The sequence below is a fragment of the Bos grunniens genome, chromosome 2, assembly GCF_055505025.1.
Source record: "Bos grunniens cultivar Pamir isolate PY7600 chromosome 2, Bosgru_T2T1.0, whole genome shotgun sequence".
Lineage (NCBI taxonomy): Eukaryota > Metazoa > Chordata > Mammalia > Artiodactyla > Bovidae > Bos > Bos grunniens.
This window is the reverse complement of record NC_141166.1, coordinates 84,889,827-84,915,411: the sequence shown is the minus strand read 5'-3', so window position 1 is coordinate 84,915,411 and position 25,585 is coordinate 84,889,827. Positions and strand designations below refer to the sequence as shown.

Sequence of the window (25,585 nt, the reverse complement as noted above, 5' to 3'; positions counted from 1 at the left end):
TTAAAAAAAGAACAGAAAAGTCATCAATCGGCAGTTCAGTTGTTCTACAGACCCAGTGCTCTTAGATATTTATTCTTGTCTTTGTTTTCTTTCTGTTGAATGATATTCTTTATGTGGGCAAGCTGGAGCCTTGAAGTCCCTTAGAAGGTCTCTTGGCTCTTTATGCTGTATTTGTTTGGTAAATCGTCTCCATGTTAATCTTCATCAAATACTTGGAGTCCGTTTTGAGAAACTTTGATCAGATCTCCCACCACAGCACTTCTTCATCGCCATGTGCTTCTGATGTGTGCTCATGCACTGGAAGGGGTCATTTACTCATTAAAGAACAAGAAGCATGCATCCTACCTTGATAAGTCCTCCCCAATACTTTGAACTGTTAATTAAGCCTATGTAATCACATCTCCTGTTTGCAGAACTATTTCTTTCTAGAAATTATAGGTTCCCACTTAGAGACTTTCAACACCCCTGTCGCTTTCCCTCACCACTTTTCATTCTGCTGCCTGAATGTGGCTGGGTAAAGACACACACTTCCAGAAACCAATTCAAGAAAACCTGAGAAGTATTACATTTAATTCACCCATCCCCTTAATGAAAACCAGTGGAAGACAATAGCTTTCAAGTAAGGCACTGATATTTCCCTCCCTCCCTGCTTCTGGCTAAAAATCAGTGAATTAAGGAGTGGTGGCATTTAGAGTGTTTGGAGATGCATTATGGATATCGAGAGGCATCGCACGTAGCCTGTTTAGGGCTCAGTGTAAGATTTAGTAGCCAAACTGAGAAGAAGAAATTAGCTTTGTCAAGAGGTAGGACTGGATGGATCCAGGCTAAAGGGAGTGGGCTGGGGTGAGAGGGCAGAGAGCAAAGAAGAGAGAAAAGCATCTGGAGAGAAGAGAGAGATCTTTTAAAAAAAAAAACAACTTGTGAACAAGAGAGAGGTTTAAAATGAGGGGGGAAAAAACCAGCAATTGGATGTTAATTTCAAGGAAAGAAGAGGAACTGGAGGGAGAATTGAATTAGGAGAATCTATTAATTTAACAGTGCTTCCTCATGGACAATTGCACAAAATAAGTCTCTTAAAATAGAGCTTGTCCTTTCAAAACATATTTATTTTTTAAAGGTAACATGCTCCCAGATACTTTTGTTCCAAACGAGAAATACTTTTGATTGATTTATAATATAGAAGTAAAATTTTAAAAACTTTCTGTTATTAATTAATTTTTGTCCTGAACTAAAAGCCTTTTATATTTTATGTATGCTTTTTAAAACTCAGCAGCTAAATAGTAAAATAACAGTTTTCTTACACAAATTAAAAAGTTCATATATAATGCCATTAATATCACATATAAACAAGATAACTCAGCTGCGAATGTGCTTTTATAGATACATGTTAAACTGGTCTGAATTTCTCCAGGTTGTCCAAAAGATTTGAAAGAGTAAAAAGATTTTTTAATACACAGTAAATACTTCTGAAATAGTGAATTAAAATGAAAAACAGATGACATATTTATTCAGCTTTTGGCTTCTGTAACATCAAACAGCACATTTTCTTCAAATGGTTTCATCAGTGGACCAGTAACCTCTTAAGTTGATTGACTCAAGCATGTCACTTATTTGATGATTGAAGGTTTATAAAATAGTCCCTAGTTATTTTCATCTGTCAACGTGTTATATATCTCTCACAATAGATTAAAAGGTAGCATTTATTCCCATGCTTTCTCTACAAATAATTTTAAGTTTTCAAATAAAATGAAGATACAATATATGAATGCAGTATTTAATTTCCATTAAAGAAATATCTTAAAATTTATATTTAATTAATTTTATTAAGTGTTTCTTCTTTTAAAGATTGATAAAGTCAATACAAACTGCTCACAAAGGAAAAAAAAAAAAACATTGAGCAACTTACCCGGATTGTACACACAAACTTATTCAAAGTCATAGGTGGTGTTCTTTAGTTGCTTAGCCGTGTCTGACTCTTCTACAACCCCATGGACTATAGCCCACCAGGCTCCTCTGCCTATGGGATTTCCCAGGCAAGAATACTGGAGTGGGCTGCCATTTCCTTCTCTAGGGGATCTTCCCGACCCAGGGATCAAACTTGCATCTCCTGCTTTGCAGGCAAATTTTTCTACCACTGAGCCACCCAGGAAATTTGAGAAAGAAAAAAATGAAAATTATTATTTTGAGGCAATATTTAATAAATGATAAGAAACTGCTTTCAATGACTTGATTAAAAAAAAATGGGCTCTTCCCTCAGGAATTTCAGATACCCTTACTATCTCAGAAAACACACAGCAGAGCAGAAACAACTTACTTGCGCCTGCCTTCAAGACAAAGCCAGGACCCTCAGATCTCAATCCATTGCATGAAGCCCACACCAGGATAAGTCTGAGAATGCATTCCTTAATATTTTCCATGTCCCTGGAAATAGGTTGATATTTAAACACTCTCAACTGGGGCAAGTTGAAGAGGAGCTAAAAGTTCAAAATCCTTCCTGGAGAAAAAGGAAAAGTGAAAGACCAAAAGCAGGAGACAGATTTCTCCCCTCAGACACAAAAAGAATGAAAAAGGATTTTTAGTTCTCCACACGTTGACCATTTAGTGGGGGACTAGGATAAATGCCCTGATGTGCTGTATTTGGCAGGGTCACAGTCCAAGCAGATGACACACTCAAGCCTGGGGACCAAAAATGTTAATAAGAGGACCCTTGGGGCTCAGCTGGTAAAAAAAATCCACCCGCAATGTGGGAGACCTGGGTTTGATCCCTGGGTTGGAAGACACCCTGGAGAAGGAAAAGGCTACCCACTCCAGTATTCTGGCCTGGAGAATTCCATGGACTGTATAGTCCATGGGGTTGCACAGAGTTGGACACTACTCTTTGCACCAGGGCCAGCAACAGTGGTGAGATGGTACACCCAGAGGCCTGAAAAGGCAAGAGGAAGGATGGTTACTACAGCCCAGAGATGGTGAGTGCAAAGCACCCCTCCCTGGAGAGGGGCTTTGCTGGAGGGCCAAAGCCAACTGCAGCCACTCACCAGAGAGAAATTTGGGGGAACAAATAAATTGACCCAACACTCCTCCCACCCACTGCTCCACTGTTGTCAGTCTTTGATAGAGACTAGTCAGAAGACAGCTTTTGTGACCAGCCACCCTGAGAGAGGGTGGCCTGGAAGGGCAGTCAAAAAGCAAACAGCACAGGTGACTTTTAATAACTTAATTGTGGAGAGGAAACATTTCTTAACATCGATGCAAAATGTTAATGATCTTATGGAAGGAAAACATGATGTCTTTTTCAGAAAGAACATTTGACAGTACTCGGAGATAAAAAAAATATATGTGTGTACACACCCATGCCCACCCACACACATACACTGAATTATTGTCAAAAGAAAAATAGAAGTCAACTTATAAAACTAAAAGATTTTTGAAAATATGAAGTTATGACAATAAAACATAAGAATGTAAAAACAGATAACTCTAAAACTCTGCCACCAGCCTCGTGGGTAGGGGGGTGGTGGGAAGCACATTTTAAAATTTTTATTGTCATTTATCATTTATTGGGACTTCCCTGGTGGCTCAGAGGGTAAAGCATCTGCCTACAATGAGGGAGACCCAGGTTCAATCCCTGGGTTGGGAAGATCTCCTGGAGAAAGAAATGGCAACCCACTCCAGTATTCTTGCCTGGAAAATCCCATGGATGGAGGACTCTGGTAAACTACAGTCCATGGGGTCGCAAAGAGTTGGACACGACTGAGTGACTTCTCTTTCACTTTATCATTTACTAAATATTGCCTCAAAATAATGTTATGACATATGAGAATAAGGAGGGGAAAAAAATAAAACATAAAAGGACAGGTGAGCAAGGGAAAAATTCACTGTAAGAACATGTTAGTAGCTCAGTCATGTCTCTTACTCTTTGTGACCCCATGGCCTATAGCTCACCAGGCTCTTCTGTCCATGAGATTCTCCAGGCAAGAATACTGGAGTGGGTAACCATTCCCTTCTCCAGGAGATCTAGGGATCAAACCCGGGTCTCCTGCATTGCAGGCATATTGTTTACCACTGAGCCACAAGGGACCCATGTCCAACTCAAAATTAACTTAAACATGGTTCTTTTCATTTTCCTTTTCTTCCCCACAGTGCAGCCCCAGAATTCTTATAAATTTCTAGAAGCAGCAATCCAAGGAGCCTCTGAAATCTCACTGCTCTTTAGATCACTGCATAAAGTTTTTTTTTCTTTTTTTCCTACAAACCAGTAGTTCCCATCCTACTTTATTAAGCAATCTTAGGAGGAAGACATTTAGAAATACAGAAGTACAATCCCCCAGTCATTGAAAACTGCCTGCATGGGTGCTAAGTCACTTCAGTTGTGTCCAACTTTTTGTGACCCTATAGACTAGTCTGCCAGGATCCTCTCTCCATGGGATTCTCCAAGCAAGAATACTGGAGTAGGTTACTGTGCCCTCCTCCATGGGCTCTTCCTGACCCAGGGATCAAACCCAGGTCTCTCATGTCTCCTGCAATGGCAGGCAGGTTCTTTACCACTAGTACCACCTGGGAAGCCCCTTTATATGTACATATACCTATATATGTATATGCCTTTGAAGAGAGAAGTGATCCTGGGGACCAGAAGGGCTAGGTTTTGCTGAATGCTGCTGCTGCTAAGTCACTTCAGTCGTGACCAACTCTGTGCAACCCCATCCCTGCAATTCTCCAGGCAAGAACACTGGAGTGGGTTGCCATTTCCTTCTCCAATGCATGAAAGTGAAAAGTGAAAGTGAAGTCGCTTAGTCGTGTCTGACTCTTCACGACCCCGTGGACGGTAGCCTTTCAGGCTTCTCCAACCATGGGATTTTCCAGGCAAGAGTACTGGAGTGGGTTGCTATGCTGAATAGTCTTCCCCTTTCTCCCTTTCCTGACCTACCAAGCATACCTCCTCCCTATGTACAGCTGAAAATACCACAACTGTTTATTCTCTGTCCTGTCACTTTGAGTGTCACCTTCAATTAATCCTTATTCCTTTCTTTCTTCCTCTCCTCCTTCTCTCTTTTTATCATGCATTCATTACACCGACACTTACAGAACACTAACATTGGCAAGAGTGGTAAGGAACCTGTCTGCCAATGCAGAAGACTCAAGAGACTGGTGTTTAATTCCTGAGTTAGGAAGATCCCCTGGAGAAGGAAGTGGCAACCCATTCCAGTATTCTTGCATGGAGAATCCCATGGACAGACAGCCCTGGCAGGCTATAGTCCATGGAGTCGCAAAGAATCGGACACAAATGAGCACATATTACATTATTGTATTGTAATATTCTAGCCACTGGACAAGGCTGAGGATACAAAACAATAAATCAAAATATCTGATCCTAAGTAGGACACAATACAGTGAAAGAAAAAGATACATTGTCACACCATCCTTTCCCACACCCTGCAACACAACACAGCATATACCATACACATAAAGAACATATATAGCACATATATATGTGTATATGCTATAGATCAGATCAGATCAGTCGCTCAGTCGTGTCCGACTCTTTGCGACCCCATGAATCACAGCACACCAGACCTCCCTGTCCAACACCAACTCCTGGAGTTCACTAAGACTCATGTCCATCGAGTCAGTGATGCCATCCAGCCATCTCATCCTCTGTCGTCCCCTTCTTCTCTTGTCCCCAATCCCTCCCAGCATCAGAGTCTTTTCCAGTGAGTCAACTCTGCATGAGGTGGTCAAAATACTGGAGTTTCAGCTTCAGCATCATTCCTTCCAAAGAAATCCCAGGGCTGATCTCCTTCAGAATGGACTGTTTGGATCTCCTTGCAGTCCAAGGGACTCTCAAGAGTCTTCTCCAACACCACAGTTCAAAAGCATCAATTCTTTGGCACTCAGCCTTCTTCACAGTCCAATTCTCACATCCATACGTGACCACAGGAAAAACCATAGCCTTGACTAGACGGACCTTTGTTGGCAAAGTAATGTCTCTGCTTTTCAATATGCTGTCTAGGTTGGTCATAACTTTCCTTCCAAGGAGTAAGCGTCTTTTAATTTCATGGCTGCAGTCACCATCTGCAGTGATTTTGGAGCCCACAAAAATAAAGTCTGACACTGTTTCCACTGTTTACCCATCTATTTCCCATGAAGCGGTGGGACCGGATGCCATGATCTTCGTTTTCTGAATGTTGAGCTTTAAGCCAACTTTTTCACTCTCCTCTTTCACTTTCATCAAGAGGCTTTTGAGTTCCTCTTCACTTTCTGCCATAAGGGTGGTGTCATCTGCATATCTGAGGTTATTGATATTTCTCCCGGCAATCTTGATTCCAGCTTGTGTTTCTTCCAGTCCAGTGTTTCTCATGATGTATTCTGCATATAAGTTAAATAAGCAGGGTGACAATATACAGCCTTGACGTACTCCTTTTCCTATTTGGAACCAGTCTGTTGTTCCATGTCCAATTCTAACTGTTGCTTCCTGACCTGCATACAAATTTCTCAAGAGGCAGATCAGGTGGTCTGGTATTCTCATCTCTTTCAGAATTTCCCACAGTTTATTGTGATCCACACAGTCAAAGGCTTTGGCATAGTCAATAAAGCAGAAATAGATGCTTTTCTGGAACTCTCTTGCTTTTTCCATGATCCAGTGGATGTTGGCAATTTGATCTCTGGTTCCTCTGCCTTTTCTAAAACCAGCTTGAACATCAGGAAGTTCACGGTTCACATATTGCTGAAGCCTGGCTTGGAGAATTTTGAGCATTACTTTACTAGCGTGTGAGATGAGTACAATTGTGCGGTAGTTTGAGCATTCTTTGGCATTGCCTTCCTTTGGGACTGGAATGAAAACTGACATTTCCCAGTCCTGTGGCCACTGCTGAGTTTTCCAAATTTGCTGGCATATTGAGTGCAGCACTTTCACAGCATCATCTTTCAGGATTTGAAATAGCTCAACTGGAATTCCATCACCTCCACTAGCTTTGTTCGTAGTGATGCTTTCTAAGGCCCATTTGACTTCACATTCCAGGATGTCTGGCTCTAGGTCAGTGATCACACCATCATGATTATCTGGGTCGTGAAGATTTTTTTTGTACAGTTCTTCTGTGTATTCGTCCCCTCTCTTTTTAATATCTTCTGCTTCTGTTAGGTCCATACCATTTCTGTCCTTTATCGAGCCCATCTTTGCATGAAATGTTCCTTTGGTATCTCTGATTTTCTTGAAGAGATCTCTAGTCTTTCCCATTCTGTTGTTTTCTTCTATTTCTTTGCATTGATTGCTAAAGAAGGCTTTCTTATATCTTCTTGCTATTCTTTGGAACTCTGCATTCAGATGTTTATATCTTTCCTTTTCTCCTTTGCTTTTCGCTTCTCTTCTTTTCACAGCTATTTGTAAGGCCTCCCCAGACAGCCATTTTGCTTTTTTGCATTTCTTTTCCATGGGGATGGTCTTGATCCCTGTCTCCTTTACAATGTCACGAACCTCATTCCATAGTTCATCAGGCACTCCATCTATCAGATTTAGGCCCTTAAATCTATTTCTCACTTCCACTGTATAATCATAAGGGATTTGATTTAGGTCATACCTGAATGGTCTAGTGGTTTTCCCTATTTTCTTCAATTTAAGTCTGAATTTGGCAATATGCTATAGACACAAATGTATACAGATGTATATATAAAATCTGATACTGAAATACCTCCAGTCTCTTGAGGAAAGATTCTCCTCCACTTAATACAGATCCTCCTGGCATCATTCCTGTGTCTCCTGGTCTTTATTGAATTTCAACATGCTTTAAGGCATTTAACATATATGCAAGGATATTACAGCCCACTCAGAATGGCAGACATAAGCTTCTTTCTGGATGAGAGTTAACAGTAGTGGGAAGTGAAAGAGATGGAAAGAAGTAAATAAATCTAGAAGAGATGGAAGGAAATAAATAAATGGATAATATATGCAGAGGATAGTGTAAGGATGTAGGAGAAACTAAGTACCAAGATTCCCTCCAAAAATGCCTTTTTCCATTTTCTTCCATAGAAATACACTAATGAACATCTTAAATTTAATCTTTGGAAATAAATTTTATAAGGAAAAATAATATGTAAGAGAACTATCTCTTTGTGTAGTCACCTTTTTCAGAAGCACCTGCCTAAGGACAGAACACATATTTCTCCAAGCTGCTAGAATCACCAGAGACCTTTAAAAACTATTGAGTCCAAACCCATACCAAGTGGGCCCAGGCACCAGTATGGTTTAAAACTCCCCAGTTGACACTAATGTGTAGCCATTGTTGTATGTAATATATATACATATATTAAGACATATGTAATAGATATATATTTAGTTATATTACCAGTTTCCTGTGTATCCTCCTTAGCAAAATGAAACCCCCAAAAAATGAAGTAATTTTTTGTTTTCAATAATTTTTAAGACTTTATTGTAATTACATATGATATACCTCAGCTACTGCTGCTGCTAAGTCACTTCAGTCATGTCCGACTCTGTGCGACCCCATAGACGGCAGCCCACCAGGCTCCCCCGCCCCTGGGATTCTCCAGGCAAGAACACTAGAGTGGGTTGCCATTTCCTTCTCCAATGATATACCTCTAAAATCCTTTAAAAATAAAGATGGGTATTAAATTTGGGGGCTTCCCAGGTGGCTCATGGTAAAGAACCCTCCTGCCAATGCAGGAGATACAAGAGATGTGAGTTTGATCCCCAGGTTGGGAAGACCCTCTGGAAGAAGAAGTGGCAACCCACCCCAGTATTCTTGCTGGGAGAATCCTATGGACAGAGGAGCCAGGCTGGCACCACTTCATGGGGTTGCAAAGAGTCGGAAATGACTGACTGAGAACACGCACACACAAATTTTTAAATATAACCTATTGTTGAATCAAATAATTGAAGTATAAAACATTTTTTAACACTTTATAAAATGAGACTCCTAGAAAAACAGCGGTCTTGGTAAGCAGATGGAGTTTCAGTCAGAATAATAATACAAAATTTTTATTCAAGCTTACGTCCTCCCATTTACAACCTCTTTTTTCTTATCTGTGCCATATCTGGAATCTAAGGTACAGAATTTAGATTGTTTAGCAATTTGCAGTACAAGTTAGTTTGGGTAATGCTGACTTACGGGAACTCGAAAGTCTCTTTCATCTGAATATTCAGTGCTTTGATAAATATGTTTGAGTCCATATTAGTAAGTAGTATTAATATATGCCACAGTTCCCAAGTGCATTCACACAGTTTTAGAAGACCTCTCTAGTTTGGGCTTGTGCTTTGTGTACAACTACTGAAATTATGGAAGGGTTTAGTCTTCAGAGGTATGCTTTTAAGGTATGGAAACCGAGATTAGCTCTGGTATATAAACTACCAAAAACGTTCTTGTTAACTGGGCAACATGTTTTCTAAAGGTGCAAAATCTACTTTGTTTCTATCACTTGTCAGAGTTAAGCATAAATAATGTACAAACAAACAAACTGTGCCAGTATAAAATGTAATATTTGTTTATGAGACACTTTCAGAATCTGACAGTGGCCCTCTGTTAACAATATTTAGGCCATAATTATATTGGCCAAATTTTACAAAAAATTCTTAAGCTTTGGGTAATGTTAAGTAGCTTCAACACTGCCCCTGTATCTGATTTCTAATCTCATATAAAATCAGACCAGAGTTACCAGTTTTAATGATCAAACTGTCACTGTAAAAGCTAAGCAAGAATAAAGCTAAGAAGCTGTTATTTAGCAGGCTAACATTCTCCTAATCCTGGCCTCCTTAGTCTTTGAAATTTTTTGAATCAGTAAAAATCCCCCAAAATATTAAAAGCAGTTACCATTATTTTTTTTATTTTATCAAGGAAAAATACTATATAAAATGAATGAAATTACATCCACTGTCATCATTACATCCTTATATAAACACCAAAAAGTAGGAAGTACAGAATCTCTCAGTAAAGGCTAATTTTTATAAAGAAAAGATTTAATGAAAAGTTTTTTTTCCCTTGAAGACCTAATTTCACTGCAATCCAGTGAAAATGTCATCACAGATCAGCCTGAGTCCATTGGCCAGTATTTGAGATTCACTGTTCTGAGGGCTTCATTTAGTCTCCTGCCTAGTTTCCAGGAAAAGTCTGCTTTCCTTCTCTTTGATACCTGCACAGAGCTTCCTGTCCAGCCTGTTTAAAGGGCAACCAGCATATTCATGACAAATCTGAAAGGAATATTTCTCCATCCAATTTAGAGCTCACAGTTCTACCAGAACTTACAATAAAGTTAGCATCATTAGAAGAGTCACTCCCCTTAAAGACTGCCATCTAGGTAATGCTAGGGTTCTTTTTCTATTATTATTTTGTTCTGTTTTTTTTTTTTTAAAGTAAAACCAAAACAAAATTTATTTGTGTGTTTACCTTTAAACAAAAGTTCAGGCAGCAACCTTCAACCCATAATAAGAATCCAGGGCCGGTCAGTCTTATAAACCAAAATTTTTCCATATTGTATGGGAATTAAATGATATACTGTGTGTAATTTTTATATTTATATACAATTGCAATTTTATATATTAGCCAAAGTGTGTGATTTTATATATTTAGCCAAAGAATGGAAGATTTTTTTATTTTATGAGAGCATTTATTATGACATTCAGAACAATGAGAATACAGATTGTCTTGTCCACATTCTACAATCCATAATCATGTGAGCCTCTGTTCTGCCATGCTTGAGATAAATTTACTATTACACGATAAATACATATTACCAAACTGAACAGTACTACCTGATTATCTCATTTTCTTCACAACATAACATTCAGATTGTTGATTTGAAGGCATATTCTTTTTTCAAAAGTCTAAAAACAGTCATCTGATTCAATATAAAACTTTGAAAACATCTTGCAACTGAGCATTCTCCAGATTTAAAATATAGATTTTTAAGTTAATTGTAAATGGTCTGACCTTTAATTGATTTCCATTTTTTCTTAACAGTACTTTGATCTTCGGTAAAGAACAAACATAGCTTTATCGGTTCTGTTAATAAATATTTCTTTCTTAATTTGTTTCTCAGTTCAGTTCAGTTGCTCAGTCATGTCCAACTCTTTGCGACTGCAGCACTATGGGCCTCCCTGTCCATCACCAACTCCTGGAGTTTACTCAAACTCACATCCACTGAGTCAGTGATGCCATCCAACCATCCCATTCTCTATCATTGCCTTTCCTGCCTTCAATCTTTCCGAACATCAGGGTCTTTTCAAATGAGTCAGCTCTTCACATCAGGTGGCCAAAGTATTGAAGTTTCAGTGTCAACATCAGTCCTTCCAATGAACACCCAGGACTAATCTCCTTTAGGATGGACTGGTTGGATCTCCTTGAAGACCAAGGGACTCTTAAGAGTCTTCTCCAACACCACAGCTCAAAAGCATCAATTCTTCAGTGCTCAGATTTCTTCATAGTCCAACTCTCACATCCATTCATGACTACTGGAAAAACCATAGCCTTGACTAGATGGACTTTTGTTGGCAAAGTAATGTCTCTGCTTTTGAATATGCAGTCTAGGTTGGTCATAACTTTCCTTCCAAGGAGTAAGCACCTTCTAATTTCATGGCTGCAGTCACCATCTGCAGTGATTTTGGAGCCCCCCAAAATAAAGTCTGCCTCTGTTTCCAGTGCTTCCCCATCTATTTGCCATGAAGTGATGGGACCAGATGCCATGATCTTCGTTTTCTGAATGTTGAGCTTTAAGCCAACTTTTTCACTCTCCATCTATCCTTTTTAATAATGACTTCAAACCCACAGATGTAGTTCAGGGAATGACAGTTCAAATACCCATGTGAATTTTCCCCATTTTTCCAATGCCCCACATCCATAGTGATCTCAGACTTTAAATTCTGTGAAATCATTTACAAGAACTAAAAGGTCCTCCAAATGGTTAATGCTGAAAGAAAATCTTGCAGGTTATTTTTCTCTCCTCCAGTGTTAGGGACACAATTTACAGTAAGAAGCCAAGTGCTTAAAAGGAAGTCTCCAACAGGGCCTCTGTACAGGTAATAAAATAACAAATCAGGCAAAGATTGTCAGCAAAACAATATTTGCATTTAATGTGGGCTAGCTAGCTGAAACACAAAAATAATCAATAAAAATAATTAAACAGTTGAAAAATCTGTCATCCAATATTCAAATCAAAAGCTTATAGTAAGATACTTTATCTGGGAAAAAAGAGCAGCCTTGCTTTACAGATTTGTAGCAAACAAGGACCATCTCTTCTGTCTAGGCTAAGCAAGAAGCAGACAAGTGAGCATCAATGTACCTCAACCAAATGGAACCTAAGAAGCAGCCCTTTAATAACAGTCCTTATCTTTAACCCCTCTTCCTCTTCATCTAATTTCTCAGGTTTTATTTCCAACATTCTTCCCTCCTGTGATTGGCTGAAATAGTGCTAAACTGCTAGACTACAAATGACTATTTAATGCTGATCCATATGGTATTCTTAGCATAGTGCTTTAATATTTGAAATCCAGATTTAATTTTGAAAAATTTAATATCTGTATATAATGTACCAGAGAAGACATATATAACCACCTTAAAGAAGAAATGACTTCAAGCTCTACAATATTTGGTTGTACTTGAATTGACAGTTTGAACAGAGATCTTAAAATATGTGTATTCAAAATTGAGTTGGTCAGCCCCCGAAACACTAAAAACTAAGTCACAGAGGCTTATATTGGCAGTGCAATCCAGCTCTGTCTAGAAGAGGCAAACACTTAGCCAAACAGCTTGAAAATTCCATTCCTATTGTGGAAGTAATCTAAATCTATTTATTATTTGACTTTCTTCTTCCTCTTCCTCTGCTTTTTTCTCTTCTTCTTACTTGTCCTTCTCCTTCTACTTGTAGACTCACCAACCACACTTCCATTAATAAATTAGGTGCCCAGATAGGACTATCCAAAGTGAGTAAGTCTGCTTGTAAGGCTGATCTGTGAGTTACATTTCTCATTCTAAATTAACAAGATGGCATTCTGACCCCATATCAGTCACCCTGAGCAATGGATTCCCTCCTTGTGTGTGATTGAAATCAAGTTTTTAAGACTGGGAGGCTGAGGATCAGGTTGGACTGTGTTCAATTCCACAAAGACTCTCCCATTGTAGAAACATCTTGAGAAAAGACATTGTTGATCACAAACATTGTCCTTCCCATTTTGAAACTTTTACTGACATAAGCTTTTAATACAGCTTTACAAAGAGAGAATTTTCACTACAATATAAAGTTCACCTCTCTCCTCGTGTCAAAGAACCTAGACAAACGTGGTTTTTGGTGGTTTTTTTTTTTTTTGGATCAGCATCACATTTTAATATGTTTCACATTGCCTCTACAATGGTGTTGAATCCTTAAGAAACTGTCACTTTTCTACAAAGGAGATTGCTAGCTTTAAGCAACAGCAAAATGATATCCCATTTCACCAGCCTCAGCACTTGTCTAAAACAAAATGAGCTTTTGGACCATATCAAACCTCTGTATGTCCAGGCAGTGTTTATCTTAATTTGGAACATTGATTCTTGAACATGAAAAAATATATATATAGTAACAATGAAGGCCAGAAACCAGTGAAAATTCCTAACCTGAATTTGCAGGCTCAGGTAAGGAAAATGTTATTTCCAAAGTGACATCAGTTAGGAACTAAACCATGCATAGAGGGAAAGGGTTTCAACTGACAAAAAAAACTTTCCAGAAACGTGTCCTTCATATCCAAAGTCATCAAAGACTTCATAAAACTCCCCACAACCCCTACAGCAATTCATGAATACTGACAGGCAACAGGAATTTTGCAGGAGGCACTAGTAGAGGGTGTCCCTTCTAACTTTTTCAATAATGTATAATTCTTACCCTTAGTAACAAAAACATAACGTCTGGCATAATACATGTATTACAGAAATCCCTGTGTTTGAACGACTCAGCTTGACACAACAGAAGCCAAAAGCCTGAGCGCTCCTAGCAGTAGCTGCTGCAGCTCTGATTCTGGCTGTGTGTGGACAAGATGTGATGGATGTGGATGGCTTCATCTCTGATTGGTGATGGGCGGGACTTGGAAGCAGATGAGGCACACACCAAGATGACAAGCAAGGAAAAGGACCCAATCTAAACCTGCATCTGCTCTGTTCACGCCTAAGACTGTCACCAGTATTCCAGACAAGGAGAATGAGCCTTTACTATGAGATATTTACTCTAGATAAACCTGTACATGCATGCTTGGTCGCTTTAGTCATGTCTGACTCTTTGAGACCCCATGGTCTATAGGCCACCAGGCTCCTCTGTCCATGGGACTCTCCAGGCAAGAATACTGGAGTGGGTTGCCATATCCTCCTCCAGGAGATTTCCTGACCCAGGAATGGAACCAGAGTCTCCTGTGGCTCTTGCATTGCTGGCAGATTCTTTACCACTGAGCCAATGGGGAAGCCCAGATATACCTATACATAAGTTAATTAGATATATCTGTATAAACATTAGATATATATATACATAATTATTTAGTGCGTATTTTGAGATGAGCTTTCTTCAGGTTAAAAGCAAACAAGTAAACACATACAGGATGTTGATGAGTGCTATGCAATAAGAGTATTATAAAAGAGAATAGCAGAATAAACAGGGAACTTACTGCAGACTGAGTGTTCAGGAAAGACCTCGTAAGTGACCCCATTAAGCTGAACTCTGTAAGAGCTCAGAGAAAAAGAAGGAGAAAAACAGATTTCTAGACAAGAGAGGTATAAGAAGGATCTAAGGCATCAAAAACTCAACACATTCAAGGAACTGAGTGTAGGCCATCAGGGACGAGAGTGACTGAAGTGCAGACATTGATAGAGAGAGGGGCCAAAACGCAGTGGGAGAACTTGGTCAGGCATCAGGGCACAAAGGGCCTGAGGGGCCAGTCAAGGGGCTTGGACTTTATTCTCTGCATGATGGGAAACTGCTGAAGAAATTTAAGCAAGAGACTAACATGATTTAATCACTGTCACTGCTATCTGGGGAATGGATTTATGAGACCCAGTAAGCAGGAAGACCAATTAGAAACTTATCATAGTGAAAATAAACTCCACAGGGAAAAAAAGAGATAATAATGGATTAGCACCAGATAAAGGCAGATGATACAGAGATATAGGCAGGTTCCAAAGTTCTTTCAAATATTAAATTGACAGGAATTGGTTATTCATTCAGTGAAGGGGTGAGAAAAGGAGCAGTAGCAGAAATGACTTACAGGTATTGGACTTGAGCCAGGGAAGGGTAAAGGAACATCATTCAGGTCTTCATTAGATAGACCCAAACACAATGATACTCTGGGGAAACCAGTCCAAAAAAAAAAAAAAAAAAATCACCTTCAGAAAGAACATAGATAGAGACTATTTTTCTTAAGGTGTGAGTTCTCTGAAATATGTCATAAATCTGAAGAACAGATTAGGAAAGTATTGGTATTATCTAGTTCTTTGAGGAATCATTCCAATCCTTTACATCATGCTTGGATAATATTAATCTGGGGTTTTTAGAGAGTTAAATAACTGTTTTCTTTCTCCTGGATTTGGAACCAATTGAAAAATAAGACACAAAAAGTAAAAACAAAAAACAGCCGGTCAGAGATCAATAAGGCTTATTACAGAACTAGGTTTTAGATCTATGGTCAAAAGGCTGGCTAAAACTCCCCACAATCCACATGCCACCCCCCAGTCTAGCCTTAGGACAGCTCAAAGAAGGTAAACTGTAAGTTTAAAAAGCAGACAAGCCTTCCCAGGTACACTGCCTTGCACTAGCCCAAGGCAGAAAGGGAATACAAGGGAGAAAGTGCCCAATACTTAACATCTTTTATTTTGGGAATCAATTATTAAAGGAGACAAGACCCTTGTCACCCTCAAATAAGATTACCTGCCTCCCCTAGCTCAGAAGTTGTGAATATGGCATACTGTAGCTTACCAGAAATATCACTGAATGAAAATGAAGATTCAAAACGCTTGCAAGTCCCTTCTCAGTCATACCACTCATTTGCCCTGGGTTCTGGGGAGTAATTTAATCCCTGTTAGGGAGCAAACATGATAATGAAAAAGAAGTGTTTTAGAATTGCAGAAGATGTGAGTTTTATTCTTGAAGAGTTTGCCAGAGTCACTTTCCACTCTGTGTAATCTTGAAAAGTGTGAGACCCTTGAGCATCTCAATATGCTTCCCTAGTCAGTTAAACTTTCAAGTATTATTTCTTCACATCTGAAATGACAGACAGTACTTGGAGGTCTTCAGTCTTTTTCTAAACAGTGGAACCCTTTCTTCAGATACCATTGGAGTTAGAAGACTAGTATGTGAAAACATTAGAACTAAGTGATCTTGGAGAGACCTGGAGTTCTGGGATTCATCAGAGAACATCTTAGGATTCCAAGCAACATCTTAGGACTTCCTTTCTGAAATTCTGTAACCCTGTGACTGCTACACTCTCACTTCTTAGTAACAAAATATCTATGTGTCCAAAGAACCAGACAGTGGCTCTTCCCCTTGACAGTATATTGAAAGAAGCATACTACTTGTTCATTGATCGCAGATGAAAAAAAAAAAGTCTTAAAGCAAACAGGTGAGGTGATAGGGATCCTCTCAAAGGAAAAAAAAAAGATGAGAATTACCAAGGATATATTTGATTGAGAATCAAAACTCTAACAGAACCAAACTTCATTTCATTTCATTCATTACCATAGATGGTTTTTGTACAAGTTTGTGGTGGTGGTTTTTTTTTTTTAACTCTATGTCCCTGCTTCTTTTGACTCATGATTTGTGAAATTTATTTACATCTAAAGTTCTTTGCTGTTCCACGTGCCATGTGCTCAGTCGCTCAGTCAAGTCTAACTCTTTGTAACTTTTTGCAGTTCCACAGGAGCAATTAAAAAAGAAAACAGAAACTTCTGGAGAGATATATAAACAGGATACACTTTAGAGTACTGATGCTCCTGGCTTCAGGAATTCTCATTTAATTCAAATGTTGGTTTAGTCCTGTATTGAATTAGACTGTATTATTCCATTATATGATAAAGCATCATTTAACAGGAAGTCATACTCTTTTATGTTATGTTTGCATTTCATTCCCATGCTACCTTTTAGAAAACAAGTAATAAGTGGGAGCAGAACAGGTATTTGTGATTACTCACAAGTCATTTGCTTTCACGTAATTTAATAGCCACAGATTTTTAATATTTATAGTACATGTTGAAAGGATTTAACATATGTAGTGATCTTCACCAAGTAACTCCATACTCTTCTTGAATACAAAGATGCAAATTTTGTCACCATTTATGCAACCTGTTAAAAATATTGCTATTAATTCATGTGAATGATTTTTCCTCTAAAATTTTAATTAAAACACAAATGCTTTCCACACTTCTATCTGCAGTATCCAACACATGCATTTTTAAATACTGACTGATCAGTTGAATAAGAGGGGATTTCTTAATAAGTGAGGTGCTTTCTTATACCTTAAAATTTCTATAGAACAGTTATTTTTGTGTAAAAGGCCATTCAAAAGCTAAATAAGTATCACAGTGCAGGCTCTTAATGACAATTCTTTTTATATCTCTCTATATTTCTAAATGTGCTGTAATAAGAAAAAGAGGAGTAGAAATCTTCTAAGGTAAATAGAAATAATAGTACACTTAACTAGAATTTGAGAAAACCATGTCATAAGTAAAATCATCATTAATAAGAAGCAGTAGCATCAGAAATGTACTATCACAAATGCATAACTTAGGACTTTTGCAAGAGCTGTTATTTGATACAGAACACTTTGACTATCAATTATAATGATAGCTAGTAGTTCTTTTTCCATTCCTAAATCTAAATTAATCCAAAGCTTTCTAGCATAATACAACTGAGAATGTTGTCATATATTTTGAAATTTTACATTCTAAAATAAGTTCAAAAAATTTATTGAAAATACTTTTTAATTGGCTTTTTCTTCATAATAATAATAAAAATTGAAATAATACAATATAATAATGTAACAGTTTTCCAGAATCTTTAAACACACATCCTTTGTTCTTTAGAAACATTCTTCACAGGCAAATTTTCAGCTGTGTCATTTTTGTTAATATAGGTAATTAAAATGTTTCATATTCTTTCATGATCCAGTTTTCTTAATAATACTAGGAATTAATCAGTAATCATGGGCTATTAGAAAGAAAAAATAAAGATTTTTCTAGATCCATTTTTCGAAACAGAAGAGCACATTTTTCTGAAGGAATGAAATAGAAATGTTTGATTAACTGACACTCAGAAATCATTCCTGAGCAATCTGTTAGAATTTCTTTCCCTTTACAATGTTTTCTGTTCTTTGCTATCAAGAACTATGAATCATAATTTCTGGCAGCTAAAACCAGAGGGGTGATAGGCTTTATTAGCATTCTAAAAATATGCATGTCCCAATGCTCTCTTAAAATATGTCTTCTCAGAGATGTTTCAGATTTTCTCAGCCAAACAAGATGACATTAACTAAGACCCTGGCATGAAGATTTGCTTGTTTTAGTTTGCTTAACAATGTAACCACAGCACAAATATATTGCTACTAAATGGCAAATAAGTTATTCTGTCACATTCTGACCTATTGCTTTTTAATATCACATGATGAACTACTGAAGCATTTAAGATCACTAATTACTTTGATCATTCACATTTGAAGACAAAAAATTAAAGCTATGTGAGAAGTAGTTCTTTTTAGGATAAGAAAGTATTCCCTCTTTCTGCTTTAAGGAAGTCTGGTCAAAATGATTTCAGCCTAAACTAGTTAGCCTAAACTAAATAAAGCAATGACAAACCTAGACAGCGTATTAAAAGGCAGAGACATGACTTTGCCTACAAAGATCCGTATAGTCAGAGCTATAGTTTTTCCAGTCCACTTATGGATGTGAGAGCTAGACAATAAAAAGGCTGAAGACCAAACAATTGTTGCCTTTGAACTGTGGTTTTGGAGAAGACTCTAGAGAGTCCCTTGAACTGCGAGGAGATCAAACCAGTCAATCCTAAAGGAAATCAGTTCTGAACATTCACTGGAAGGACTGTTGCTGACACTGAAGCTCCGATACTTTTGGCCACCTGATGTGAAGAGCTGGCTCACTGGAAAAGATTCTGATTCTGGGAAAGATTGAAGGCAGGAGAAGGGGACAACAGAGGATGAGATGGTTGGATGGCGTCATCGAATCAATGAACGTGAGTTTGAGCAAGCTTCAGGAGATGGTGAAGGACAGGGAAGCCTGGTGTGCTGCAGTCCATGGGGTTGCACAGAGTCAGACACAATTGAGCAACTGAACAACAAGAAATAGAACTATTGAGAACAATTAACAGTTTAAATCAAGACAGGATAATATGTTTATATCAATAACTGATAAATTTCTGGGGGAAAAGTGCTATAATATGTTACTTGTATTAAGCATTCCACAAGAAAATTTGATTTTATTTGCCTTTTCCTTATGAAAGTTTACTGCAGGATGGGGAAAAATTTCCTAAGAGACACAATATCTGGCAGCCTAGTTAGCTGACTCTCAGTAAAAAATGAGTAGGATGCAGAGGTCAGATATAAGTCAAAAGAGATCTTATTATTCAGATATTACACCTTTGAGGCAAAGGCCTAATACCTCTACAGAAAATAAAAAGCAACAAAATGAACACTTTTCTCTGCTAGAGACAGTGAAATGACAAAAGTCATATAATTGTATCTCTTGTCTGCATTGTTTCACCATTTTCTCTTTTTTAATAGAAAACAACAAATTGACCAAAGAAATACTGCTTACTAACTTACTCCATGTAACTAGTATATTTATATACTTCCAAAAATATAGTACACTTTATGCAAAATAAGATGGAAATGTTTGATGAATCAGTGGAAAAATCTGAAGAATTATTTTAACTATGAAAGAACACAAAGAATTCTGGAAATAACTTTAAGACTGATATGAGTAAAAATGAAAAACTCTCCAAAGAGGATCTCTAGACTTGGAATTTAGAGACTAGAGAATTTAAAAAGTACGAGACAGGAACAAAATATGGAGTGACAATAAAAGTCTTACTATTATTTTATACCAGAATCATGACTAAAGAAGGCAATGGCAACCCACTCCAGTCCTCTTGCCTGGAAAAATCCCATGGATGGAGGACCTGGTAAGCTGCAGTCCATGGGGTCACACAGAGTCGGACACGACTGAAGCAACTTAGCAGTAGCAGCAGCGTGCCTAAAAACCAAGTTGTATTTATTCCATTAGGCCAGTATAACCCAAAAACGTGTCTTGAAATATGAATTCTACTGTGGGGTTACAAATTTTGTAAAAATAAAAAATCTGTAATCAAAAAAATTGGGATAAATTGGGTTAAGTAATATTAATGAGCCTCAATTATAGGATTTTTTTAGTCTTTAACATGCCAATGACCTTTATTACTCATAGAAAGAAATACATACCATGTTTCTCAAACTTATTTCACAAAGGAAATTAGGTTTAGATCTAGATCTAGAGTATAGCAACTCTAGGGAATTATTACCCATAACTGTCTCAGATTGGAGTTTCCCAAGAATTTTTCTTTTTAATAATATAAATTTCAGTAATCATACTAATGAATAAAAATAATTTTTCCTTCAATTTAGTTATTTAAACTTTTCCTTTTCATGATCTGCACAAACACTTTCTACATATTATAATGATTCTATTATAGTATCTCTTAGTCAACTTCTTCATAAACAAAGATATAAAAAGTGTTAAACAGACTATGCTATGTTAGACTTTATTCATGACAAAAGCACCAATCAGAGTGACTTGGGACCACATGGCTACTTGCTTTGCTAGGAAATTTAAAACATGAAAACCAAAGGAACTTGATTCAAGATAGTGTACAGAACATGTGAGTTAATTACCTATTTACCTGAGGCCCCCTTTTAAAAAAAAAGTAATAGATATTTAATATGTTCTAAAACATCAGTTGTGAGACATTGTGACTTAACAGATGTCAAGAAATGGGGTAAATGTACATGTAAATAACAACAAAATACAATATATATGTACGTGCAAAAGCAAAATAGGTGACAAGCCATATGGCCAGCCAAACCTGAGAATACGCACAAAGGGTATGCAGTCTAGAAGAAAAGCAATCTGCAGTGCAGAATCCAAAAGTCTGAACTCCCACCACAGGTGGGATGGAGAGAAGGGAGGAGAAAAAGATAGTAGGCCAGAAGGGAGGGGCATTGAAGGATGATTCTTTCCCAAAAAACTGTACCTCCCCAGAACTCTCAGAAATGGGCATTTTCAACCCCCAGGCAAAACATACAAATAGAGAAAAACAGATCTTCTCAAAAAAGAATGAATGATCTCTTTGGAGAGAAAAAGGGCAATTATTTGGTGTGTGTATTAAGACACTAATAGCCTAAGAGAGTCTTGATTTAATTTTTTAAGGGAATAGAATGATATAAAAAAGGAACAAGTAAATAATTAGAGCTCTTCAAAATAATTTTTAATGTTTTTTCAAATAAAAAAGTACATAAAATGTTTAGAAAAGTATAGGAATGCATAAAACAAACCAAAAAAGATATCCTTTCATAGTTAATATAAGAGAGGAAAACATTTAAATATAAAGGATTAACCAGGAATTCCAACATCTAACTAATAGAGATCAGAGGAAGAACAGAAGAAAAGGAGGGAAGGAAGGAAACCATAGAAAATATAACCTTAGAGCTGTCAAGAGTAAGGCTGAAAGTGCCTGCCAGTTGCCCAGCAGAGCAAATAAAACAGGAACCCCACCTAGACTTGCTAGTATGAAAAGTTAGAACACTAAGAATAAAGGTCTGATCCTAAATATGTTCACAGATTCACTTATTAATAGAAATAATGATCAGGTTAGTATTAGATTTCTTATTGGATTACAAGATGCTAAAAGACAATGGAAGAGTATTTTTAACCTAACATTTACAGCCATGCGTAAAAAGTCAACTTATCATAGGAAAAAATAAAGACATCTTACCAACATTCAAACATTCAAAAAAGGTTTAGGCCCCTTCTAGGGTTTATATTCGGAGAAGGCAATGGCACCCCACTCCAGTACTCCTGCCTGGAAAATCCCACGGACGGAGGAGCCTGGAAGGCTGCAGTCCATGGGGTCGCTGAGGGTCGGACAGGACTGAGCCACTTCACTTTCACTTTTCACTTTCATGCATTGGAGAAGGAAATGGCAACCCACTCCAGTGTTCTTGCCTGGAGAATCCCAGGGACAGGGGAGCCTGGTGGGCTGCTGTCTATGGGATCGCACAGAGTCGGACACGACTGAAGCGACTTGGCAGCAGCAGCAGTAGTGTTTATATTAACCAAATGAAAAAAGAAAACCTGAAAGGGTCAAGAAACAGTGGATTTAATTCAGAGGAGCATTGATGTGTACTCTCAGGCCAATTACTGGAGCAGAGAGATCAATGGACAAAAAAAAAAAAAGTGGTTATTCACAGGGAATTGAGGATGAGAGAATTTGGGCAGGTAATCAGCATTATCACTGATGAAGAGAGAACCTGAAGATCTAATAAAGTTAATTGGTTGAGGGTATTAAAGAGAAAACTTGTTTAATTTATCCCTGGAAACATGCTCTTTTGAATAGTAGAGAGATAACTGCATTGGATCTGTAAATGTGAAGAAATAAAAGCGATCCTAACAAGCACTATGTGTCTCTGCAATGAATAATGAAGCTACAATAACAATCTAAAATGTGTTCATTGTTTTTCAGTTTTTAGAATCAACATGTGTACAAATGACAGAAGACTTCTGTTATGTGTTACAGAATAGAAAGTCTATCCTACAAAGTACAAAAATATAAAAGTGCAATAACATCTATAATGTTGAACTAGGATTGTAGATATCAGTATGGCCATAGTTTTAAATATATATGTAAAAACATGTATATATGCATTTATATTACAAAGATGCTTCCTTTATAATATATACATTGTAAATGAGTATACACATATCTTTATCTCTATATAAACATACATATACATGGATACACATATATATTAAAATAAATGTATGTGCTTTTATGTGCATGCATGCATGAGCACTAGGTTGCTTCAGTTATGTCCAACTCTTTTTGACCCCATGGACTGTACCCCAACAGGCTCCTCTGTCCATGGGATTCTCCAGGCAAGAATACTGGAGTGAATTGCCACGGCCTCCTTCAGGGGATCTTCCCAACCCAGGGATAGAACCCATGTCTCTTATGTCCCCTGCATTGGTGGGTGGGTTCTTAACCACTAGCACCCCCTGGGAAGCTCACATATGTGTACACATGTATATATATCTATAGGGAGATCATACATCTATTCCCTAGCTGTGACTATTGAGAGAACCTAGAAACAATAACACCTACAAGGGATAATGAGCAGATTTAGTACCATGAACTTCATTTCCAAATATCATTGTCCAAGAATTCAAGGTAAATTCCAGGCTGCATCAGGAAAAGTGCAAGATAAGCCTAAAACATTTCAACATGGCAGAAGATGGAAGTTCTCAAAAAATGATGAGAATATATCAAAGAACATCTCATGGGGCTTTTCTTTCGTTAGCTAAATTTGAGCATCAAAATAACATTAGTATTTAATAACTAAGCAAAGGAAGAACCCATAAACCCACACTAATATAAATAAACAATTAAACATCTTTTAAATAAGGGCATGACTGACATAGAATCGGGGCAGCAGAAACTGAGGGGCAGTAAATGAAAAGGACAGCACCACATCTTACAAAATAAAGGCCACATCTTAAAAAATACTGACTATGAATGATGTGACAAGGTTTAATACGTTGTTTGAAATTATAGAAATGAGCAAAGATAGAGTTGTGAATATAATTATATTAGGAATGCTATGGACTGAATGTTTATGGCTCCCCAAAATTCATATGTTGAAATCCTGACCACCAAAGATGACATATTAGGAAACGGGGCCTGTGGGGGGTTCTTAGGTCATGAAGATGGAGCTCATAAGAAAGAGATTCCCCAGACCTCCTTGGCCCCTTCCACCATGTGAGGTACAAGACGGTGTTTTTATGATGTGTTTTTCTCCTATCCTGATAGTTTTTCACCTACCAGTATTTCACATGAGCTCATATTTCACATGAGCTTTTTGTAAGAAGCATGTAGTTGAGTCATATTTTTAGTCCACTCTAAAGTCTGTCTTTTAATTTTGGCAGTTGAACTGTTTCATTTATTGATCATTTTTGGCATATTTAGATTTAGGTTCTACCATTATATTGTTTTGTTTTTCTCTCTGTTGTTGATTCTCTCTTGTCCTTTTCCTCCCTTTTTTTGCATTATTTGAATATTTTTAGTATTCTATTCCAATTGATATAAATTACTCTTTGTATATTTTGTTTGCTTTTAGTGGTTGCTCTATGATTTACAATACATATTTAACTGCTTAATTATAATGACTATTTTACCATTTGGAATGTAATGTAGATATCAGATTTCTTTACCCCTCCCCTTTATGCTTTAATGGCTTTATATATTACATCTATGTTCATTAAGAATCCCTTCAGATGATGTTATAATATTTTTGCTTTCAATTCTCAACAATATTTTAAAGAACTTGAGAAAAGATGTATCTATTATGCTTCCTCAAATTCTTTTTGCTCTTCTTTCATTGCACCTATTCCACGTTGCTTTCTGGTATAATCCCTTCCTGTTTGAGAACTTCCTTGGGCAATTCTTGTGACACAGATCTTCTAGACACAAATGTTCTTAGCTCTCCTTCACATGAGAATGTTATTTCACTTTCATTCATGAACTACATTTTTTTCCTTCAATATAGAATTCTAGATTGACAGTTCTTCACTTTCAGCATTTCAACATTTCCTACAAAAATGTTCATATACTTTTTTCTGACCTCCAAGATTTCTGATGAGAAATCTGCAATTATTTGAATCTCCTGTAAGAAAAACATTGTTTTTCTCTGGCTGCCTTTAAGATATTTTGTTTGTTTGTTGTTAGTGCTTAACAGTTTGATTAGTGTTTCTTGGTCTAAATTTCCTTGAGTTTATCCTGTTTTAGACTTACTGAGCTTATTGAATCTTTAAGTTTCTTTCAGCATATTTGGGAAATTTTCAGCTAATATTTCTTCAAAGATTTTTTGCTCTAGTAAATTATTTCTCCTCATTTTCTAGGATTCCTATAACATAAATACTAGACATGTTGTTACTGCCCTGAGGCTCTGTTTCCTGTTTCTTTTTCTCTTAGATTTCATAATTTCTACTTATTTAACCTCAAGTTTACTATTTCCTCTTTTATCTCCAATCAGCTCTTGAGCTCATATAATGAAGACTTTTATTCCCTTGTTTGTTTATTTGAAGAGTTTCTGTTTTGTTTGCTAATTTTTTTTTTTTTTTGCAGAGTTTAGGCTCTTATAATTTTAATCCTAAAATTTCCATTTGGTAATTATTAATATCAATAGTACATGAACCGAGAACTTCCAGATGTTCAAACTGGATTTAGAAAAGGCAGAGGAACCAGAGACCAAACTGCCAACATCCGCTGAATCATAGAAAAAGCAAGAGAATTCCAGAAAAACATCTACTTCTGCTTTACT

The 25,585-nt window shown here is 37.2% G+C and overlaps 1 protein-coding gene and 1 long non-coding RNA gene across 20 annotated transcripts in view; both read right to left on the bottom strand.

Moving 5' to 3' along the window:
- Positions 1–25,585, bottom strand: part of LOC147378292 (uncharacterized) — a 720,625-nt gene that overhangs the window by 494,262 nt on the left and 200,778 nt on the right. The gene's annotated exons all lie outside the window — the stretch shown is intronic.
- On the bottom strand, positions 10,590–22,871 carry LOC147378293 (uncharacterized). Its single transcript, XR_015145801.1, has 2 exons — positions 21,985–22,871; positions 10,590–19,286 (listed from the first exon to the last, which is right to left on the bottom strand). It is a non-coding gene; the product is annotated as an uncharacterized LOC147378293 (long non-coding RNA).